The sequence below is a fragment of the Bos indicus x Bos taurus genome, chromosome 5, assembly GCF_003369695.1.
Source record: "Bos indicus x Bos taurus breed Angus x Brahman F1 hybrid chromosome 5, Bos_hybrid_MaternalHap_v2.0, whole genome shotgun sequence".
NCBI lineage: Eukaryota > Metazoa > Chordata > Mammalia > Artiodactyla > Bovidae > Bos > Bos indicus x Bos taurus.
Window position 1 is genome coordinate 34,746,880 of NC_040080.1, and position 18,552 is coordinate 34,765,431.

General features: G+C 42.7%; 1 protein-coding gene across 6 annotated transcripts in view; it reads right to left on the reverse strand.

Moving 5' to 3' along the window:
- The window catches only part of SOX5 (SRY-box 5), a 1,171,960-nt gene extending 1,167,606 nt beyond the window's left edge, over positions 1-4,354 (reverse strand). For 4 of the 6 annotated variants that reach the window (XM_027541540.1, XM_027541539.1, XM_027541543.1 and 1 more), the window contains exon 1: positions 3,995-4,343. The gene's annotated coding sequence lies outside the window, so the exon portion shown is untranslated. Of the gene's footprint in view, positions 1-3,994 lie in introns of all 6 variants that reach the window. The other 2 variants (XM_027541542.1, XM_027541545.1) reach the window with 2 other exon arrangements.
- Between the last annotated feature and the right edge of the window lie 14,198 nt (positions 4,355-18,552).

The window sequence follows — 18,552 nt, forward strand, 5'->3', positions numbered from 1 at the left end:
GCTTCACAGTCTTAGAAACTTCATTTTACTCTTCCATGAAAAGCAACTGTACATGCAAATGCACTGTTAGTTTAACTGAAGGTGGTTCAAGTACACATCTTCCTCTGAAATCCTTCTAAATCCTAGGTATGAGTGATTATATCACATACAGAAAATAAACAACAAAGACCCCACTCACATTTGAGAATCATTTACCATCCCCACTCCCTAAGCACCCTCAAATAGGAAATGGAAATAACAAGACTTATCATAATTGGATTAAGAACTATAATTCTTTAATTCATTCATCAAATTGAGGCATTTGGAACAGTTTATTTACAGAGTTGTTTAGACAGTTTTGTGTGGTGTTTTTTAAGATAAACCAAAATGCCTTTCTGAAAGAAGTTTCAGATCCCAAATCATTAACATATGAAAACCAAATGGAGACAATTTACAAATGGGTGTTTTAAAACAACGTTTGGAACAAAATTAGACTTTTATTTTATTAACTATCTACAAATCTAAGCTCAGGATATAGCTTATTTGAAACAGCCAAGCACTTTCTTCGCCTTTCAAATAACCCTCCATTTCTCAGGCTAAAGAAGTGTGATAAGCATGGGAGGGAACGCATCAACTTCTGGCCTAGACAAATAAGTTTTCCAGGCTACTCTCAAAACTCTTAATTACAGCATTCTCTGCTACCAGAGGTGATCAGACACTGGGTGAATCATCCAGGTTATGGCCATCAATCATAACAAACAATTCTACCTGCTGGAAATCTAAATAGTGTTCAATGTTAGAACTCTAAGTTATTTGAAATCCAGTATATTTTAGAGTAATAAAAACAAGTTTTATACTGCCCTGATTATTATATTTTTTATATAATCTAGCTGCACTTATTTGCTTAGTCATATCCGACTCTTTGCGACCCCATGGACTGTAGCCCGCCAGGTTCCTCTGTCTATGGAATTCTCCAGGCAAGAATACTGGAGTGGGTTGCCATGCCCTGCTCCAGGGGATTTTCCCCACCCAGGGATTGAACACAGGTCTCCGGCATTGAGGGTGGATTCTTTACCGTCTGAGCCATCAGGGGAGCCTATATAATCTAGACATACCTTCAGAACAATGATTGCCTATCACTCAATAAAGGGATACAGCTTTTACAAGAAGACAGTTTGTTCTTTTAGTCATTATATCATATTTTTCATTTGCTTTAAAAAGAAAAAAATTCTCCAAGCATTCAAGTTTTTTAACTGGAAAACGAAATTTTAAACTCTCCCTACAGCTTCTGCCTTATGCCCAAAAAGGATCAAAAAAAAAAAAAAAAAAAAGAAGCAGCAGCTATATCTCAGTATAAACTTCACTCTTCTTATTTACTGTTTACTCCATATACTCCACAGATAACATCTTTATAAGCATATATTCATTTTTCTTTTTTACAAAACCATGTGTCAGTCTAAACAGGATGTGCATTTACATGTATAGAACTAAGTTAACTTGAAATAACCACTGGATCTCAAATGCCTGGTTATTTACCAAATAAGTTTGAGTTTTGAATCCTGTCTGCCATTCAACCAGAACTGTTCAATCTCAACAACAAAACTGTATAAGGTTTCTGTATGAAGAGTTCAAGCTCTTTTTTCCTGTATTAAGAGTACTCTTTCAAGTCTATATCAGATTGATTCAATACTGCCCGCTCAAAATGGCTACAAAAAGATTTTTTTTTAACCCACAAGCAAACAAAAACTCTCTTATTTCTGCATGTACAAGGTTGTTAGAAAGACCACTGGAAAGAAAGGGAAAAAAAGAATTTCAAGGGAGTATGCTGCTATATAATTAACACAAATAACTAAATAATTATGCACATCCCTTCCCATCCCCACAATTAAATGTTTTTAAACAACTCATGTGATGAAAGATCTACCTTTTAGGCAAACAAAAGCCATCCCTACCAGTTTAAGGATTTAACTGATGCTGTATTGCATCAGTTTTAAGTGATGCTTATGATTTTTATCTTGTATACTTCTGAGGAATAAACAGTTAATGACATAATCTGCAGGAGAACTTTACACAATGCCTAAGAGAACTTTCAGTGTAAGTACTTATGATTTTAAATCATTGTGGCTGGATTTATCTAAGCTTCAGCCTCAGAGCTATATTTAAATCAGGAAGAAGCACCCCCAGAAACTCTCTCCCATGTATCAGCGTTGGAAACCAGATTCCTTTCCTATCAGAGTTAATGGCAGTTCACCGTACAGCTGAATTCTTTCAAAATTAGACAGATCAAAATTCAGCAGTTCTGTAAAGACTCTAAGAGACCGTCCTCCTTGTAAATGCTATAAAAGTCCAAGTTAAAAAACATTTCCGTATACTTTAAAACCATCTGGCCCTTAACCTAATCACTTCTGGCAATCGAGCCTTACTCCTGGTAATCCTGATCAAAAAGTCTGCTCTGGTTTTTCTGACTGAAATGTCCATTGCCTACAAATCTCCCACACACCTTCTTGATTGGCCTGTTTTGTTTGTGTGGTTTTGTTTTGTTTTGTGTGTGTGTGTGAAAGATACTAAGGGCCATTATTTATGAACAGCAAGGAAACAAATCACTCTTGTCTAGTCTCTCTGCAGATTCCCACACTTATTACCCAAAATCCCCCAGCTCTTCCTCGGTCTTGCCCTGAAGGAAAGAACTGTGCTGGGCCTGAAGGCAGTCTCATGGGGAAACCGGCTTCTGCTTTTCTTGAGAAACTACTTTGGATATCTGGATATAGTGAGGATCTCAACTGGGTTAGAACCAATCCCTAAACTTTTCTCAAAAAGTACAGCTGACTGCCACCCAGAGTGCCTGGGCTGGCTGGCACTGAGAATATCGTTTTGCACAGTCACAGAATTTCTCATTTTGACCCGCTTTCAGTTGGGAAAGGAAGATAACGACATGAATTCACATTCGCCACCGCTCTGCCTTTGGTCACAGAGGCCAGCGTCTTTAGATATTCACCAGAGTCCACCTATATATGAATAGATTCGCTTTGTAACGTGGAAGGGAAGTTACTTTTAAAATATGTAAACAGTGCTTCGTGTGCATCCCATGCCAGCCGATCAATACTCAACCAACTGCTGCTAACAGACGCAAACATTTCCAAATGCAATTTGATCTCAACTCGTATAACCTCTTTTCCTGGATTTAGGACTGGAGCCCAAAGTGCAAGCGAGGTTTCCCCAACCCGCGCTTCAAGTGACACAACACGTGAGCGGTCTCCACTTCATACTCGGAGCGGGGTGGGGGGGTGCAAAACTAGTTGCAATTAAACATTAAAGCTTCCGGTGTCTGAAATCCCTAGAGTCCACAAGGATGAGGCTCCTTTCCGAAATTCCGGGCGGGAGGGGCCGGGAGGGGGTTGCTGGGGAGGAGAAAGACTGATGCGGAGAGGGATGGCAGAAAGCGAAACAAAAAGACAACCGGGGGAGCGCTCAGGTAGTGGGGTGGGCCGGGGTCGCGCGTCCGTCCGGGGAAGGATCGGAACCACCCCGCCCCGACCAACTTTGAGGGGCTGCCGCGGGGCGCCGGCCGAGAGACACGGACCAGCCTTAGCGTTTTCCCAGCGCTCCTCCGGCCCGCCTCGCTCATCACCATCTCCACCGCCACCACTTGCAAAACAATACCGGCAGCGGCACGCAGGCTCCCCGAGCGAAATATATAAAGTTAGCCGTTTGCTGAATTGCGTCCAAGCCCGCACTCCGGGGTCCCCGGCGGACGGCCGTCCCCGGAGGAGGGGTGGGGGGACGGGGCGGCTGTCAGCCCCGAACCTCCTCCCGCCTCCCCGAGCCCCCACCCTGTCCCCCTCCCTCCGTACTTGAGGAAACTCCGCCGGCGGCCCCCTCCCTCCTTCGCCGGCTCTCCAGCTGGAGCCGCGAGCGAGTGCGGCGCGGCGGGCACGGGGAGAGCGCTGCGCCTTGGAGGGCTGCCCGCAACCACGTCGGGACCCACAACAAAGTTAAAACGCTGCGATTCACGCACCTTACCGGCTTTCCTCTGCGTCTCCTCGGGCGCGGGATGCAAAGTGGCACAGTGGCGGGCTGGGGGGCCCCCCGGGAGGAGACTGGAGATGGGTTTGGTGGCTCGCCTTTTTCACTCTGTATGTGTGTCTGTGTGTGTGTGTCTGTGTGTGCGCGCGCGCGTCCCTCTCCCCCAGTCTCTGGCTCGCTCGCTCGCGCTCCCCGTGTAGCTCTCAAGGACGAGGTGAAATCCCTTGGCTGGTCATGAGGCGGCTTCAGAGACAAACAACACAATGCGAGTGCAAATAACAAAAGGCAAAAAGACAGTCGGAACAATGGGGGAGGCGAGGGCAGCGCACCCGCCGCCGGTCAGCTCGGCCCGGCGCCCGCCCCGGGGGGGGGGCGGTGGTGCCGCGGGGGCGGGGGCGGGGCGGGGGCTCGGGCTCCCTCCAGGTCGCCCCCAGGGCGCCCGCAAACCCACCCTGACCTCCTTCCTGCCGCGGGCCGCCCGGTCGCCCTCTCTGTCCATCCGAAGGGGAAAGAGCCCGGAGTTGGCTTCCCCGTCTGCTGCCGAGTAACTAGATTGTAAATAACGCGGCGATGACCCACACCGGGCAGGAATGTTATTTTTTTTTTTTTTTTTAAAGAAAACAATCTGCCCTCCACTTCAAGGAGCGATAAAATGAAATGGCAGGAGGGGAAGGAGGCAGGGAGAAGGAGACTATCTCTAGATCTTGATGGAGCTCGCGTCTATAAATATGCATTCGTGTTTAGTCAAGTCCCCTTTGTCAACTTCTTCCCTGCGCTGGAACCTCACCCGCTGTCCTGGAAGCATCACCTGGGCCCCTTGGCGCCCCCCACTCCCGTTTGCACGCGGGAAAGCCGGCGCGGAGGGCGCGCGTGGGGGTCTGCGGCTGTCCGCGGAACCTTCTGGGAGGCGAGCCGCCGTCCGCCCAGCGCCGAGGCTGGAGCGGCGAGTGGTTTGGTTTTTAAAGCGACCACTGCTCCCCCGAAGAGCCGCTCTGCGCCCGCGGGTCCCCGCCGACGGCACTCCGCACCCACCTACTCCTTGACCGGTGGGGAGGTGGGTGAGGGGGAGAAAAGTTTTGAGGCGCTCTCATCTCTGCCTCTGGGGTGGTTGAAGTGGTTTGGTTTTGTGTGCCTAAAGCCCCAAATCCCAATGCCCAAGAACCGGAGATTGATGTTTAGAGGGGTCTCAACAAGGCTTGGCGGCTGGGCTTTGACTGCTAAGTCTGCGACCGTGGAGACGGCGCAGGAAGGCGAGAACAAGCCTCCCCGGAGTCTCATACCCATAGGAAGAAACTCCGAAGGTAATGCCCCGAGCAGGAGCTGTGGGGGCTGATTTGTGTGTGTTCTGACAGCTCCCGGGCTGCTCTGGCGCTTATCTCTACCCATCTTACTTTCATTGACTTAAAACAGCAGCCGGTTTGCCAGGGGGGTTAAAAAAAAAAAAAATCCTATTAAATCTCAAACCTAGGATGGAGCGGGGGAATCCTGACCGCTCTCCCCGGATCTGGTGTCCAGAAAGGGAAGGCAGGGGGATGTCTCGAGGGAGGTCACGGGTCCGGAGGAGAATGGTAGAGCAGAAGACTAAGACACAATACGAGCAACACGTTTCTTTTTCTCGCCGTCCCCTTTCCTCTTGTTGAGCTGGATGCCAATTTGCATGTTCTCTCTCCACTCCTGGGCAAATTTTTTTTTTTTTTCAGACGCGCCTCCACGGACTGAGCCGCGTCCCTCGGCACCCCCAGCATTTCCCAGAGAGCAACACCACCACCCGGAGATCAATGACCAGCCTGTTTATTCTTCACGCGCCTGGAAGGGCAGGGCACCGAAGGAGCAAGGGAGGGAGGCTTGGGGCTCGCCTGTGCGCGATCTCTCGCAGACTTTTTTTCTAGCTGGTTTCTAAACGGCAGCGAACAAGCAAAGAGTGTTCCTTAATGCACGCAACACATACCAATCACAATATATTAGCCTAAAAAAGTGAGACATCCTCTCTCCCCCCTTCCACCCTTTGTAGATTTGTCTCTGGAGGTGGGTTGCTAATACCTGAGATTTTTGCACTTGTCTAGGGCGGGAACTTTCTGGGGTGTTTGACAATTGATTATTTGGTACCTGCTTTCTAAAAATGGCTAAACACCTTTCCTTAGAACTAAAAGTGAGAAATGCAAATCTTAATAACTCAAGGCAAAAATTGCCAAGTGTAAGCAAGGTTATAATCCACTCCCACAAAGAAAAACTTCCTCTTCCACAAATATTTGATAGCATAGAGCCCAGTAATTAAGAGAACAATCAAATAAACTCAAGGCTTTCATGGGGACTCTAAATTATCATCTGCCTAGAATTTTTAAGCAGTGTTAATCACTTGCCAACTTGAATAGAGCTAGAGCTATAGCATTCTAAATGTGTATCCTTAACAATTTTACTATGTTTTCTTAAGTATTTAATGAGAGAGACCACGGATAATAATAATATTCAAATTGCTGGATCAATGTGGTCTCACCAACTGTGTGAAAAAATTCTCTGCCTGTGTGTATAAAACATCTTGCTGTATGTTCTCCTCACATTGACTGTATCACACAGGCTTCAGGTCTTGAAGCACTTGCTTAGTAAGAATATAAGAATTCCTAAGAATGCACCAATAATTGCACTGTGCACCTGGAATTTAAGTGTAATTTTATTCCAAAGAGTTCTTGGCATTTATTAAATGATTTATTCTCATAGTACATATGTAGTTGGTTTTCACAGTTAGCTTTCACTACTGGGGTCCTTATATAACCTGCAAGAAGCAGATCAGGCCAACTGCACACACACACAAAAAAACAAGCTCCTCCCCTCACTACCCATTATATGAAAATAAGTAACATTTGACAGGGGGCTGTTGTTTACAGTGAACTTTTACTTCCTCTTGGCCCATACTCAGTGTAAACAAAGGGACAGAGTGAGTTCTTTTCCCCTAGCTCTCTATCCAGTGAGTAACAAGTGTGCCTGGCTGGCCTAACCCAACCAAGCAGAACAGAGCCGCCTTCTCAGGGTTTCAGTGTAGCAGCTCCTGGGACCCTTGGGTTTCCTACTTGAAGGAGATGAGAGCCTTGGGCAGAAGGAAGAAGGCGCTCTCAAGCTGCCTGGTGAGATATTGGTGAAACTTGAATTACACCAACCTCTTCTTTTCTTTTCTTTTCTTTTTTTTGCTCCTGCAGGCAACAGAACTTCCAACCATTTATGGTTATTGAAACCACATGGCCTTAAGACTAACCCATGATCATTATAGAGCAACAGCATAGCTGATCAAAAACCTCCAGTGGAATGTTTGTTTGTGTTGGGCTTAAAAAAATACCCATATTTGAAGCAGGACTGACACATGAAAGATCAGTGTTTCCATTTATCAAGCATTTACTATGTGCCTGGCTTTTGGCCAAATGCTTTTTACCTATTTTTTCCCTATTTTTTTACCACAAACCTGCAAGAAATATTACATCCCTGTTTTGCAGATGAGAAAACTAGAGCTCAGAAAGGTTAAATGACTTGTCCAGAATCATATGGCTTCTAAGTGGTTGTGCCAAATTGCCAGTCCTGTCTGCTCCAGCTTTAAGCCCTTCCACCGCACCTAGATATACTGACATTTTATATTAAGTTCAGTCTTTCAGTGAGAAATATTATTTCCTTAAATGCAGAGATTTAAAATACCAAGTTTGTATTATGTACTGTTCAGACATGATCTATGTTGATATTCTCACACTGCTTAACAGATAACTGTGAAATTTCTAAGAAAATCTTATGTGCCATATAAAAGAGTGTCCATATATACTAAATATAAAAGGTACCTAACATATATGAAATTATTTTATAGGCCAAGCAATTATGTATTATATGTATATATCCATATGATATAAATGGTAAAACAGTAGCTGAAGTTTTGGAATCCGTATAATTTTACAAGCAATGTTATAAATGCATTGCATGTATAAACTCATGTAATCTTCACAACCATAATTTTATAATATCATTTTATAGAAAGGAAACTGAAGCAGAGAGAGGTTTTATAATTTGTCCAAGTTTACACAATTAACAGGTGATGGAGCCTGGATTCACACCTAGGTACTCTAGCTTTAAGACCTTATCTACTTTGTTATGCTACCTTTCAATATATATACTCAGATGTATAAATATATACTCAGATGTATAAACAGTCTGCATACTTACAGGCCTATATGCTACAGTTGTTCCTTAACATAGATTTCAACTGCGCAGGTCAATTTATAGGAAGACTTTTTTTTCATAAACACCACAGTTCTACTCCATCTACAGTTGGTCGAATCTCCGGGTGCACAGGGCAGACGACAGGACTTGAGAATCCGGGGATTTTGGTATGCAGGCATGTCCTGAAAACAATACCCTGTGGATGCCAAGGGACAACTATGTAGATTTAACTCTCAACTTTAGGGGAAAATAAAGGCACATCAACTGAGATCTGTTGCATCCCCATATTCAAGTTGCCTCCTGTAGCACTAGAAATATTATTGATGGGAGAGGCATTTACATTTGTCCAAGGTATTAAAGATTCTCTAAAAATTGTTGAGGCAATCTCAAGCTCCCAAACATACTTGGAGGCATTGTTTTGTTGCTGTTGTTTTAGTCATTAAGTTGTGTCTGACTCTTTGCAACTCCATGAACTGTAGCCTGCCAGGCTCCTGTGTCCCTGGAATTTCCCAGGCAAGAATACTGGAGTGGGTTGCCATTTCCTTCTCCAGGGGATCTTCCCGACCCAGGGATCGAACCCATGTCTCCTGCATTAGCAGGCGGATTCTGGGGGAGTGCTAATGAATATGAATTAGGAGTATACATACACATTTGACCCCAGTTGATTTGTACTAAGTTCATTTGAGATTCCTTTGGTCATATGTGTTAAAAAGAGCAGAGATAGGGTACTTGGGAATCCTAAAGAAGATAGTGAAGGAGGCTAATAAATACAAAAATCTGTGACCTGAGAAGTAGAGGGAAATTTAGAGGATGCAAGAAACCAAATATGTCATCATAATGGTTATAAATAATCCATTTTTATTCATTTTTTAAGTTAGTGTAGTTTGTCAACTCTCACTCCATTAACAAGAGTATATTATATAGCAGTTATTTAATATAACGGTTATTTATGTTTAACAATTATGGACTAAATTACATCCCTCAAAGGAACCTTAAAATATTTGATAAGAACCCCAGATATATGAGTGGTTTATCCCATGTCCATTTTTCTGTATGCATATCAAATTGTAAAAGTGAGCTTCTCCAGAAACTAACACAACTTTGTAAATCAACTATACTCCAATAAAAATTAATTTTAAAAAACTTTAAAAAATAAAAGTTAGCTTCTCCAAATCAGTCAACTTTGAGAAATTACTGTGAGATCTTCTCTTTTTCTTCTTCTCTCCCTAAATACAATTATGGATTATCTGTGAAAGGAAAAATAACTGACGACAATCTTCCTTCCTTGGATCCTCTTAATGCTGATAACAACTGAGATACTGACATCTAAACCATTAACTTTACTGGTTCTAACGTTCCTCTTCAGAAAAACTGAAAAAGACACCCTATACCTAACAGATGCCACACATTAAGCTCTTACTGAAAAAAAACTTTTAAAGCCCTATTACAGATACATATGTTTTCATTTAAAAACTACTATGAAATCGAGTGTTCTTTTATTTAAACATTCCCCTGTGGTTCTACGAATTAAGGATCAGTAGTACTATATTAACTGAGAGCCAGACCCAACTGGTTAAAGACAGTTGGTAAAACTGCCAACACTGGTTTTGTTGCCGAAGTTGACTGAAATGTGAGGCAGCATATACCTTAAAGAGTGAATTCTAATTTTTTAAACTTTCTCATTTTGGTAAGTATTTAGAATGAATTTTTTTTTTTAATTTCAGCCACAGTTTTGAAAAGAGGAAATAATGTATAAAACCCAGATACTTTACACAATCAAAACCACAATTGCATTGCTTTTATTAGTGAAGTGTGTTTATTATTCTGATTGTTAAATTTTCCTTTCCTGAGAGAAAAACCAAAAGAACAAGATTGGCTCGATTCAAGAGAAACAACTTGCAGTTCCCACATCTTGTCTCTTAATTTTACTGGTTTTCAGTTTGACTTCTGTCCTTTAATTTTAAATAATGAGTATAAAATGTGGGAGGATTTAAACATGTAAAAATCGGGTTTTTTAATGTGTGGATTCCTTTCAAGTGGAGCTTTCACAATATAGTCTGTGTTCTCTATTGCTACAAATTTTGTATCAAAAATATATGAAGGTTTACATGCAATGGGACACATTGATTTAATTTTTAAGGAAAAGGGTAATGACATATTTTGCTTATTTAGAATTGGTAGCAGAACAAATTATCAAGTGAGGCAATAATATTTCAAGCTTGAATCCCAGTAAGCTTTAGTTATTTGAGTCTGTGAACTCATGATTACTCCTGTTTCTGTTTCTTCTTTCAGATTTTTGATCACATATTACCAAATGTGTCGTATAGTATGTGAAATGTGGAGGGCAAATGAAGGAACGAACAAAATGAAAGGTTAACAAAAGCACATAAAACAAGGAGGGTGGTTAAAAAGCATTGCTTAAAAATGTCCTTTGTATTTGAATTTCAGTAAATTATTGGAAGGAGGTAAATAAAATTTCAGTCTCTAGGTATCTGACACTTCTACTCTATGCTGTTGTTAGTCCTACTCTTTTGTGATGCCATGGAATTCAAACCTAATTCTGATTCAACTACCCAGCACACCTCTTGGGATTGATGAGGTCTTGATCCTAAAGATGATGACCATTTGATTTAGTACATTGTTCATTAAGCTTCTCCACATGGCCCTCTTTGGTCAAAGTAGGGGACATAATAGATCTTTGTAAGTTTTGTAAAAATACCATGTTTCATGTGCATCATACCTTTCGAGACAAAAGGTATAAGTCTAAATTAGAGGTGATCAGGAAAAGGTGAAGTTCCGTCTAGTCAAAGCTGTGGTTTTTCCAGTAGTCATGTACAGATGTGAGAGTTGGACTATAAAGAAAGCTGAGCACTGAAGAATTGATGCTTTTGAACTGTGGTGTTAGAGAAGACTCTTGAGAGTCCCTTGGACTGCAAGGAGATCCAAAAAGTCCATCCTAAAGGAAATCAGTCCTGAATATTTATTGGAAGGACTGATGCTGAAGCTGAAATTCCAATACTTTGGCCACCTGATGCAAAGAGCTGACTCATTTGAAAAGACCCTAATGCTGGGAAAGATTGAAGGCGGGAGGAGAAGGGACAGTGGAGGATGAAATGGTTGGATGGCATCACCAACGCAATGGACATGAGTTTGACTAGGTTCCTGGAGTTGATGATGGACAGGGAAGCCTGGTGTGCTTCAGTCCATGGGGTCACAAAGAGTTGGACACGACTGAGAGACTGAACTGACTGACTGATGGCTATTGGGATGAATATACCAATTTCATAACTGGAGGGAAAGCAACAATCCTGGCCCTTGGAGAGTCAGTATCACACCTTTGGTGATGGTAAGAGTGGGATGGGAGACAAGGATATCCTTGTGTCCTAGATCCAGCACCATGGTCTGGCAAAAGACACCTGCAGCTGGCAGTCTGATTACCTGCTATATCTACATATTATAAACACGTGAAAACTCAAGTGGACCTGAATGGCTCCAAACTCTTCTGCTGCACCTGATGCCATCAAGAGCAGCTTCAAATATGGGTGCTCAGCAGCAAATAAGTGTAAACACACACTGACATACTCTTGTTTCATTTTAATGGTTACAAATTCAAATGCTTCCCCTGGTGCCCTAGCATTCCTTGGGTTATGTCATGAATAATCCCAAGGCTGTAACTACTTGCTCCTGTGGCTCAAACAAAATAATGTGATGGTGAACCAAACCAAGTTCCACAGAACATTCCTGACTGGAATGACTTGGAACATGAGCATAATGCTAGAGGTTAGAGCATCCATTTTGTAATCAAGAGTGACAAAAACATACTAAGGGTGGCTCAGAAGAAATAAGGAAGTGATTCGGGTTCTAGAAGTGATTGGGAGGACTTCCCTGGTGGCTCAGTGATAATCTGCTTGCAATGCAGGAGACCCAGGTTCAATCCCTAGGTCAGAAAGATCCCCTGGAGAAGAAAAGGGCAACCCACTCCAGTATTCTTGCCTGGTAAATCCTAGGGACAGAGGAGTCTGGTGGGCTACAGTCCATGGGGTCACAAAAGAGTCAGACATGACTTAGGGACTAAGCAATAACAACAAAGTGATTAGGAGGTTTCCCAAGACCACGTGACTGCCTACCTCTGGATTTCTCATTATGTGACACAAATAAAATCTTTATTTTTATGCCAAAATTTTGCTGTCTTCTGGTACTTGGAATCGAGTACAGTTACTAAGTAAACATTTTTCTTTGGGTCCAGTATCCTTTACCGTCTTATGGAAATTGCTCTACATTCTCTATGTAAGTAATTCTTCGTAATGCTTTAGTTATATGGTCCTTTTCTTTCATGCTCTACCTCCTAAGAGTCAAGTGTAGATAGGCAAAATAGCCCTATTTTCTACCTTGGGCCTCATTTGTGAGAATGTAAGCCCAGAAGCTGATTTCAGCCATGAATCCAAGTTTACGATGGCACACAACTTGAGAGAATGAAATAGCAACACAAAAACAGACTGAGGATGGTGTTGAGCCCAGTCGAGACCATTATTCCAAACTGAGAGGTCATCTGAGCCACCCTAGTTTCTACTGTTCACTTTTTTCATTCTTCTTCTTTTGATCCACTCTAGTATCTTTCCACAGAGAAGGCAATGGCACCCCACTCCAGTACTCTTGCCTGGAAAACTGGAAAATCCCATGGGCAGCGGGAATCTGATAGGCTGCAGTCTATGGGGTAGCTAAGAATCCGACACGACTGAGCGACTTCACTTTCACTTTTCACTTTGATGCATTAGAGAAGGCAATAGCAACCCACTCCAGTGTTCTTGCCTGGAGAATCCCAGGGGCGGCAGAGCCTGGTGGGCTGCCGTCTATGGGGTCACACAGAGTTGGACACGACTGAAGCAACTTAGCTGCAGCAGCAGCAGTATCTTTCCACAGAGAAGGCAATGGCACCAGACTCCAGTACTCTTGCCTGGAAAATCCCATGGGCGGTGGGAATCTGGTAGGCTGTAGTCCATGGGGTAGCTAAGAGTTGGACACGGCTGAGCGACTTCACTTTCATTTTTCATTTCATGCATTGGAGAAGGAAATGGCAACCCACTCCAGTACTCTTGCCTGGAGAATCCCAGGGATGGGGGAGCCTGGTTGGCTTCCATCTATGGGATCGCACAGAGTTGGACACTACTGAAGCAACTTAGCAGTAGCAGTAGGAGCAGTATCTTTCCAATAAATTTCAAGAATTTTATTTTGTTTCAGTTAGTTTCAATTCAATGCTTATTTGTTACATGCAAAAGTATAGTAACTAATACAGGAATGAGAGTTCAGTTCAATCAGTTCGGTTCAGTGGCTTAGTCATGTCTGACTGTGACCCCGTGAACCGCAGCACGCCAGGCCTCCCTGTCCATCACCAACTCCCGGAGTCCACCCAATCCCATATCCATCGAGTCGGTGATGCCCTCCAACCATCTCATCCTCTGTCGTCCCCTTTCTCCTCCTGCCCTCAATCTTTCCCAGCATCAGGGTCTTTTCCAATGAGTCAGCTCATCGCATCAGGTGGCTAAAGTATTAGAGTTTCAGCTTCAACATCAGTCCCTCAAATGAACACCCAGGACTGATCTCCTTAAGGATGGACTGATTGGATTTCCTTGCAGTCCAAGGGACTCTCAAGAGTCTTCTCCAACACCACAGTCCAAAAGCATCAATTCTTCAGCGCTCAACTTTCTTTATAGTCCAACTCTTACATCCATACATGACCACAGGAAAAACCATAGCCTTGACTAGACAGACCTTTGTTGGCAAAGTAATGTCTCTGCTTTTTAATATGCTGTCTAGGTTGGTTATAACTTTTCTTCCAAGGAGTAAGTATCTTTTAATTTCATGGCTGTAATCACCATCTGCAGTGATTTTCAGTTCAGTTCAGTTCAGTCGCTCAGTCATGTCCGACTCTTTGCGACCCCATGAATCGCAGCAAGCCAGGCCTCCCTGTCCATCACCAACTCCCAGAGTTCACTCAAACTCATGTCCATTGACTCGGTGATGCCATCCAGCCATCTCATCCTCTGATGTCCCCTTCTCCTCCTGCCCCCAATCCCTCCCAGCATCAGAGTCTTTTCCAATGAGTCAACTCTTCGCATGAGGTGGCCAAAGTACTGGAGTTTCAGCTTTAGCATCATTCCTTCCAAAGAACACCCAGGGCTGATCTCCTTTAGAATAGACTGGTTGGATCTCCTTGGAGTCCAAGGGACTCTCAAGAGTCTTTTCCAACACCACGTTCAAAAGCAGTGATTTTGGAGCCCAGAAAAAGAAAGTCTGACACTGTTTCCACTGTTTCCCCATCTATTTGCCATGAAGTAATGGGACCGGATGCCATGATCTTCGTTTTCTGAATGTTGAGCTTTAAGCCAACTTTTTCACTCTCCTCTTTCACTTTCATCAAGAGGCTCTTTAGTTCTTCTTCACTTTCTGCCATAAGGGTGGTGTCATGTGCATATCTGAGGTTATTGATATTTCTCCTGGCAATCTTGATTCCAGCTTGTGCTTCATCCAGCCCAGCATTTCTCATGATGTACTCTGCATATAAGTTATATAAGTAGGCTGACAATATACAGCCTTGATGTACTCCTTTTCCTATTTGGAACCAGTCTGTTGTTCCATGTCCAGTTCTCAGTGTTGCTTCCTGACCTGCGTACAAATTTCTCAAGAGGCAGGTCAGGTGGTCTGGTATTCCCATCTCTTTCAGAATTTTCCACAGTTTATTGTGATCCACACAGTCAAAGGTTTTGGCATAGTCAATGAAGCAGAAATAGATGTTTTTCTGGAACTCTCTTGCTTTTTCCATGATCCAGCGGATGTTGGTGATTTGATCTCTGGTTCCTCTGCCTAAAACCAGCTTGAACATCTGGAAGTTCACAGTTCACGTATTGCTGAAGCCTGGCTTGGAGAATTTTGAACATTACTTTACTAGCATGTGAGATGAGTGGAATTGTGTGGTAGTTTGAGCATTCTTTGGCACTGAAATAAAAACTGACCTTTTCCAGTCCTGTGGCCACTGCTGAGTTTTCCAAATTTGCTGGCATATTGAATGTAGCACTTTCACAGCATCATCTTCCAGGATTTGCAGTAGCTCAACTGGAATTCTGTCACCTCCATGAGCTTTGTTCATAATGATGCTTCCTAAGGCTCACTTGACTTCACATTCCAGGATGTCTGGCTCTAGGTGACTGATCACACCATCGTGATTATCTGGGTCATGAAGATCTTTTTTGTATAGTTCTTCTGTGTATTCTTGCTATCTCTTCTTATGAGAATGAGAGTAACCTCCCAGTTACCTTCTTATAGGAATGAGAGTAATCTCCCAGTAACAGACTGAATGCTTATGTCCCTTCAAAATTCATTATGGTCAAATCCTAATCTCGAATGTGATCAGATTAGGAGGTGTGGCTTTGGGAGGTGATTAGGTCAGTTCTTATGCATAAGATTGAGATTTAGCACCCTTATGAAAGAGACCCCAGAGAGAGCCCTTCTCTCTGAGGTACCCACATCCAGATATCTTCACACATGTCCCATACAAGAAATTGTCTTTTCCTCTTTGGAAATGAGAATCCTAGAGATATAAAATGCAAATCCTCTGTGCATCTCTCCAGGAAACATCAGACTGTTCTGTAAAAATTTCTTTCTAGAAGACTGCTTAAGTATCCCCAACAGTTCTAGATGAGCTTGCAGATTTGACTACATCAGAATTCCAGCAGCAGCTGCTTGCCTTCCTTCTTTCACCTGTTGTTTTAAAGATCAGAAGAGATGATGGTTACAAATGTATTTTATAACCTTCAAATATGATTACATCAAGTATTATTGAATCATAAAAATAATTTCTTTGTGGCAAATAGCTGGGGGAAAAGTAGAAACAGTGACAGATTTTATTTTCTTGGGCTCCCAAATCACTGTGGATGATGACTGTAGGCATGAAATTAAAAGGTGCTTGCTCCTTGGAAGAAAAGCTATGACAAAGCCTAGACAGCATATTAAAAAGTAGAGATATCACTTTGCCAACAAAAGTCTGTATAGTCAAAGCTGTGTTTTTTCCAGTAGTCATGTACAGATGTGAGAGTTGGACCATAAAGGAGGCTGAGCACCAAAGAATTTATGCTTCTGAGTTGTGATGCTGAAGAAGACTCTTGGGAGCCCTTTAGACAGCAAGGAATCCAACCAGTCAATCCTAAAGGAAATCAACCCTGAATATTCATTGGAAGGACTGATGCTGAAGCTGAAGTTTCAATACTTTGGCCACCTGATACAAAGAGTCAACTCATTGGAAAATACCCTGATGCTGGGAAAGATTGAGGGCAGGAGAAGAAAGGAGCAACAGAGGGTGAGATAGTTAGATGGCATCACCAACTCAATAAACATGTCTGAGCAAACTCCAGGAGAAACTGAAGGACAGAGAAGTCTGGTGTGTTGCAATCCATGGGGTTTAGCGACTTGTCAGTTGAACAACAACAAAAAATAATCTGACAAAATTATATATCTGTAACCACTTCATGGGAAATAGATGGGGAAACAGTGGAAACAGTGTCAGAGTTTATTTTTCTGGGCTCCAAAATCACTACAGATGGTGACTGCAGCCATGAAATTAAAAGACACTTACTCCTTGGAAGGAAAGTTATGACCAACTTAGATAGCATACTCAAAAGCAGAGACATTACTTTGCCAACAAAGGTTCGTCTAGTCAGGGCTATGGTTTTTCCTGTGGTCATGTATGGATGTGAGAGTTGGACTGTGAAGAAGGCTGAGTGCCAAAGAATTGATGCTTTTGAACTGTGGCGTTGGAGAAGACTCTTGAGAGTCCCTTGGACTGCAAGGAGATCCAACCAGTCCATTCTGAAGGAGATCAGCCCTGGGATTTCTTTGGAAGGAATGATGCTAAAACTGAAACTCCAGTACTTTGGCCACCTCATGAGAAGAGTTGACTCATTGGAAAAGACTCTGATGCTGGGAGGGATTGGGGGCAGGAGGAGAAGGGGACAATGGAGGATGAGATGGCTGGATGGCATCATTGACTCGATGGACGTGAGTCTCAGTGAACTCCAGGAGTTGGTGATGGACAGGGAGGCCTGGCGTGCTGCGATTCATGGGGATGCAAAGAGTGGGACACGACTGAGCGACTGATCTGATCTGATCTGAAACTCATCAAAATAATAAAGGGGTTATAAAATTATGTTCTTATTTATTTTATGTTTTAAATTTTGGCCACACCCAACAGCATGTGGGATCTCAGTTCCCCAGCCAGGGATTATACCTGCTCAAAGAGGTGCAGTCTTAACTACTGGACCACCAGGGAAGTCCCATTCTTGTTTATTTTAAAGGAAAGCCTATAAATCTGTCAGTCTTTGATAAACTGTTCAGTTCAGTTGCTTAGTCATGTCCAACTCTTTGTGATCCCATGGACTGCAACATGCCAGGTTTCCCTGTCTATCACCAGCTCCCAGAGATTGCTCAGACTCACTTCCATCGAGTTGGTGATGCCATCCAACCATCTCATCCTCTGTTGTCCCCTTCTCCTCCTGCCTTCAACTTATAAACTGTTAGATTGTAACATACTAGACAAGACAAACCTTTGCTGTTACTTCAAGTGACCCACTGATACTACAAAAGCATTAAATATAAACATTTACATTTGTATAAAAATTTACTGTCATTTTCATAAAGGAAATGATAATCTTATTTAAAAAAGTAGAAGAGACTCAATGAATTGAATGTACCAGAACAAGTAAGAATCTATGACAACAAGGCTAGATTTCTTCTCTCTTCTACATATAAATGCAGAAAACCTGCCGTTGAAAGTTCATGTAAAGACTTTTTAAGATTCAGGCATCCTTCCAAGTTGAATGTCTTTAAGTGTGCCCTGGTTTGTACTGGTGTTCATTTTTCAATGCCACAGTTTTCCCGGGAGAATACTCCCGTAAGGCATTGTCAGAACTTCCTGCCTTGGCCCCTACTGTAAATGGAGTTTTAGAAATGAGCTTACACTTATGCAGTCCTGATTCATGCAAGACCTTTTTGGAAATTGCTCACCCCACCTTCCTTCCATCACCAATTCCTCAGTATAATACATGCAAAATGAAGAAAGAAGAGATGACACCCTGGGAAAAATAGAATTAAGATAAACCAGTTGAAATCTTACAAGAAACAACATTTATATCAAAATTGAAATCTAAAAACTTTTTTTTTAATTTCAAAATTTTGCAAGAGACTAGCAAAGGAAAATACTTTGTGCCTTTCTCCGTGGGCCACTTTCCTGTTGATCTGAGGCTATTGTCTATGCCTCATCATGCTGCCTGCATGTGCAAAGGGACAGGAGAGTTCAAAAAAACTCTTTCA